This window comes from Talpa occidentalis, unplaced genomic scaffold (assembly GCF_014898055.3).
Source record: "Talpa occidentalis isolate TD23 unplaced genomic scaffold, MPIMG_talOcc4v2.1 talOcc4.12, whole genome shotgun sequence".
Lineage (NCBI taxonomy): Eukaryota > Metazoa > Chordata > Mammalia > Eulipotyphla > Talpidae > Talpa > Talpa occidentalis.
This window is the reverse complement of record NW_023601212.1, coordinates 70,687,086-70,692,304: the sequence shown is the minus strand read 5'-3', so window position 1 is coordinate 70,692,304 and position 5,219 is coordinate 70,687,086. Positions and strand designations below refer to the sequence as shown.

The 5,219-nt window shown below is 47.3% G+C and overlaps 1 protein-coding gene across 1 annotated transcript in view; it reads right to left on the bottom strand.

Annotated features, from left to right (window-relative positions):
• LOC119240110 (C-reactive protein-like) overlaps nt 1-5,219 on the bottom strand; it is a 39,878-nt gene that overhangs the window by 15,144 nt on the left and 19,515 nt on the right. The gene's annotated exons all lie outside the window — the stretch shown is intronic.

The window sequence follows — 5,219 nt, the reverse complement described above, 5'->3', positions numbered from 1 at the left end:
TGGCACTTCTTTTGTAGCAAGACATTGTTGTGATGGCACACTAGTTGTCTGATTTAAAAAAGAAGAAAACAGCTGTGATTTGTAGCAGTTTCTGGTGGGTGTTGATATTCCCACCTTGTCTGATTTGAGCTCCCAATGACTTAACAATTGATTCCTGGTCAACAAGGCCCTCTCATGAGGCAGCACCAGCACACCCCTGGGTGGGAAGCTGCACTCTTCCCGACTTCAGTGGAAGAACGTGGAACGTACTTAATTTTCATTTTTAAATAGATTTTATTTAAAAATAGAATAAAACTGGTCAATGCCATTGCTAAGTTCTCCATGTCTAGTTCTTGGTAGCACATGGCCTTGGAAAAAAGCCCACAGCCTCACATTCCCGGCCACAAAGGAAACCAGTCAGCAGAGATCAAGGTAAAGGAAACGTGCCCCTCCTACTTTCTTCTGTTCTGAGTTCTCATAAGTACCAGTGTTTGGGAATAAAAAACTAAAAGAGAAAGAGGAGCAAGGAGGAAAAGGAGGGAAAGGACAAGGAGGCGGGGGTTGGGGGGAGTAGAAATACTATGGAAGCTTCTCTGGGCACCTCCTTGTGCTCTTTATTAAGATGTAAGACTCTAGAAGGTGGGACCACAAAAAGAAAGAGAAATGAAGAGCACTGGGAGTTGTGGATAGGGTGATACAGTTTGTTTTTGTGACCCCAATCCTTTTTGGAAGCTATCTCAGAGACATTTTCTCTTAGAGTGACTCTACTACGAGGTTATAAATCGGGTAATTCTTGGGTCATTCCTGACCCTCCTACAGTTATTCATCAAAAGATTGTCTTCCTCCTGATTACAGAAAGTCAGTAGAGGAAGGTATTTCATCAGAAATCAAGAAACTGACATTGGCGTCCACAGACACTACTGTGCTTCAAGCTCTGAACAAAACACTTAACCTCTGGACCTCAGTGTCCTCATCTCTAAAATAAGAACTTTGAACTTCAAGATTTCCAAGACTCTCTGAGGTTTTTAAAAATCCTACCATGCTATACTTCTGGTGACCAAGTCCTCTTAAAGAAGCTCACTCCTGTCAAGAACTCATTTATATCCTCTGGAGTCAGGAGGAGGGGGAAGAGCCAGCTCTGGGTGTGGACACAGTGCTGTGACAGAAGGGGGGGGGGATCTGGTCTCTAGGAGGCACCTGAGAGAATGCCCCCAAAGATACCAGGACTCTGGAACCACAGCTGGACCTGGGGGACACCCCGCAGTCCTCATGCCTATATCAGTCCAGATGTTGGGACTAAAGACTACACCACCACAGACAGGTCACCACTAAAAGACAACGCAAAGTCTCACATGTTTATGTCTCCATGATCTCCCATCAAAAGACTGGTTCTTATCAAATCGTCACCAAGAGAACTCTGCTCCCCCTCTAAGATCATCCTTCTTTGTCTCCTCAACATGTTCTTTCTTTAGACTCTTCCTCACTAGGGCGTTTGCATTCATGCAGGACCCCACAGTATCCAAGCTTGGCTCTGAGCCAAGCACAGGGAGTGTGCTAACAGGGGAGACGCCTTGACTGTGCTCCCTGGCGGCAGAGGAAATTAACTCCAGCTCCCATTACATCAGAGATGACTTGGATCCCAGGCAAGGCCAATAGAAACTTCATCAACCATGCATTCAACCTTCACAAGTATTAGCTGACTCAAAATAAGCTGGAAGTCATTCCCCTGGGTCTGTGAGAACAACATGATGAAGGAAGTCACTGTCTCCAAGAGCAGAGACCTCTCCTTCACAAGGATTGCTAGGGGGCAAACTCCCAACAGCCATCACAATATCTTCATGTCACTTTTCAGAGCATAAAATGCCTTGCAGCACATTACTTAACCTGGCTTCACAACACACAGTTACAAGTGACTGGGGTGACAGGAAGAGGAGTGCGGGAGTGGGGGTGCAGGCCTAATCCCCCACCGCTCCCCCACGGGCTTGTGCCTTAGTTCCTTGCTCTTTCCCAGGACCTGCTTTTGCCCTCGGCTTACAGATGAGGAAACGGAAGCACAGGTGGCAACGGGATTTGCCCCTACCAGCTGGCAAGCAGGTGAGACAGACTGGAAAGAAGGAAGACCTGCCTGTGTAACTTCTGCATGAAGGGGCGTCATGAACAAAATAACAACATCCAAAGGCTGAAACAGCAGGACGGGCAGAAAGCAGGACTCCTGTGCTGAAGAAGACAGGAAACCCCCGCTGAAAACTCGGCAAGTTATTTACCAGAGAGCAGAACTGTGTGAATGCCAGTCCCAGCGGATCCATGAGAGCAAAGTGAGGAGGGAATGATGGGGGGACCATGACACACACATGTGGCTCCCCTAAAACTGAAGGACAATTTCAAGGCTGCCAAAGGCACCCCTGCCCACAGCACCCCTGCCCAGCAGAGTCTGGTGAAAGGAGCTGCGTGGATACAGCCTTCTGCGTTGCTGCTACTTCCCTTAAGAGGAGCAGAGGCCTGGAAACACAGATACCCCACACCCAGGAACTCCTTGTCTAAAAGGATCACTTCCCATTCTTACCCTAATTTTTGCTGGGAAGTTCTTTGCTTGAACTTCTGACAAAACAGAAAAAGGTGATTTTTACATCCTCCCTGGAGATTTCCGTGGTGTCGTCCCCACCTTGTCTTTCCAGCATAGAGTTCTGGGTGGAGGAAGTGGAACAGGCTCTTCCCAGAGCACCTGCCCACTGGGCTAAAGTCTGAGGAGGGGGCTTCTTCCCCCCAAATAAGGGGAAACTGGAGCAGCAGAATTTCACCTTGGCCATGGCTCAGACTCAGGCAGCTGTGAAGGCAGAGGCGAGGACAGTCCAGGGTCACCGCCCTTCTCATCACCCCTGGGGGCAATGAGTCTGACTCCCCACTTCCAGCTTTCAAGCTGCAATCTCCTAGCTTGAGTTTTATTTCTATTAGGTTCCTAGAGAGAAAGGTGCCGGGCAAGGCAGAGAAATTAATGTACACTTTCCCTCTAAGTTACTCTTTGGAGACATTTGCCACTGAGGATCCTGACACAGATGGGACACTATGACATGATTGGTGCTGACCCAGAGAAGGAAGAGCCATTGTCCCCAAAGCTCACACCACCTGACCATGGGTGTCCTTGGACAGCCGTGTCATGCTGCCTCACCTCTCCCCACTAACATTTACAGGATGCGATTTATGAACCTGAGCCTGGTCCCTTCTGCTTTGTATAGCTGGAAACATCAAAAGGAAAATGCAAAGAGGCATCTCACATTAAAAAAAGAAAAAGTCATATGATCCAGCAATTCCACTCCTAGGTATTTACCCAAAGGACACAGAAACATCAATTCCAAAGAGCACCTGCACCCCTATGTTTATAGCAGCACTATTTACAATAGCTAAGCTTTGGAAACAGCCCAAATGCCCAAAAATAGATGACTGGATCAAGAAGATGTGGTACATACACACCATGGAATATTACTCAGCATTCAAAAAAGATAAACACATGCAATTTGCAGCAACATGGATGGCGCTGGAAGGGATCATGCTCAGCAAAATAAGCCAGAAAGAAAAAGAAAAATACCGGATGGTCTCACTCATGGCAGGAATCTAGAAAACTTAAATAAGGGGCCAGGAAAATGAATAACTATAAGAAAGAAAAAATCAAAATCAACAAACAACTATGAACCAGAGACACTCTATGGGGTGTGGGGGGCGGGGAAAGGAAGGGTTGGGGTCAAAATAAGGGGGTTGTAATTGTATGGGGAATATAAAAAATAAAATTTAAATTAAAAAAAAAAGAAAAAGAAAAAAATACCGTTCCACTTCCACGGCATCGTGGTCAGATGATGACACTCAGAATTCACAGTGGCTGAGGGGTGGTGGGTGATGTGCAGTCAGTGAGAACCACATCCTGTAGGGACAGAGCCCCAGCACAGATGTCGAAGCAAAGTTAAGGGCTCATCTTCTTACATAAAGGAAATCGACTGCTAGGAGGCAGAAAGGGTGGTCCTGAGGTCCACAAAGTTAACAAGGACCCAGGGCCCCTTCAGCTTATGATCCAGCCTCCCTTAGTGAGCAGCGTCTGTTCTCATATGCTGGCAGATCTGAACATCATATCCATCTTTAAAATTAGGGAGAAAATATAAAAACTGAGGACACTCCGTTTGGTCCCCTTTCAAGGAGGCTTCCCAGAAGTCCCAGACAACCAGTTTTGTTGAAGTCTTACTTATGGACCAAATGGAACCAACCGTGAGGGAGAATACACATAGGCCATCTGGAATAAAGCCAGGGCTTATGTCTGGGAAGGACAGGAAAATGGATATTGAGTAGACAAAAAGCAATAGCTGTTTCACAGCAAAACACAATCAATGTGAGCCCAGGCAGGCTGCGGGATCTCAGCTGAGCTCAGCACATGCAGCTGTGCAAGGGTGCGATGGTGAGAATAGGTTGTTGGGGTGAGCCCTGTGAGACAGCGAGGCACACCGAGTCAGGTGTGAGATGAACAGTGTGTAAGTAGAATGGAATGTGTGGGTTCAGTGAGAGGGAGAGTGGAGCAAGGCTGGGGTGGGTCAGAGAGCCAACTAAGATCACTTTGACTTATGAGATGCACTAAAACTTACATCCATTCTGCAGTTTTTTAAGGGCTGTGATCTATAAGAGCTACTGAGCAAGACCAGAGAAAAATGGTGACACCTATGTACTACTTGGAGGCCACGCCTACCCGCTATCCACAGAGTGTGTGTGACCCGGGTCTGCTCCATCCGGACAATGTCACATTCGTGGCTACAGGTGGTTCCCCTGGCCAGTTCCATGCAGGGGTCCTTTTCTCTTGTCCTTCTGTGGCCAAGCTTCCTCAGGTTAGCAGGCTTCATACATCACAGCAGGCAGGTTTACACACGTCGGCCCAAAGCCGACACTGCTAACAAATTACCTTGGCATGGTGATTGCTTGCCTTATCTCACCCTGGAGGCTTCCCCAGTGCACCTTCAATCGCCATGAACGTTTCCAATTACTGCACCAGTTTATCAGAGGCTGTTTTTGCAGTGTTCCTATTCTGCTCTCTACGACCTCGGTTGTCTAAGTGATGGATCCTTTGAGCTGTTGACACATCCTTCTTTGATTTGCCCTGCTTATCTTGGCCTGTGTTCCCAGGGGATGTGTTTTATTGCCACATAGACTTGGCTTGTGTCCTCATTGCATCATCCAGCACCAAATGTCATTCAAGCAACTCTAGAACC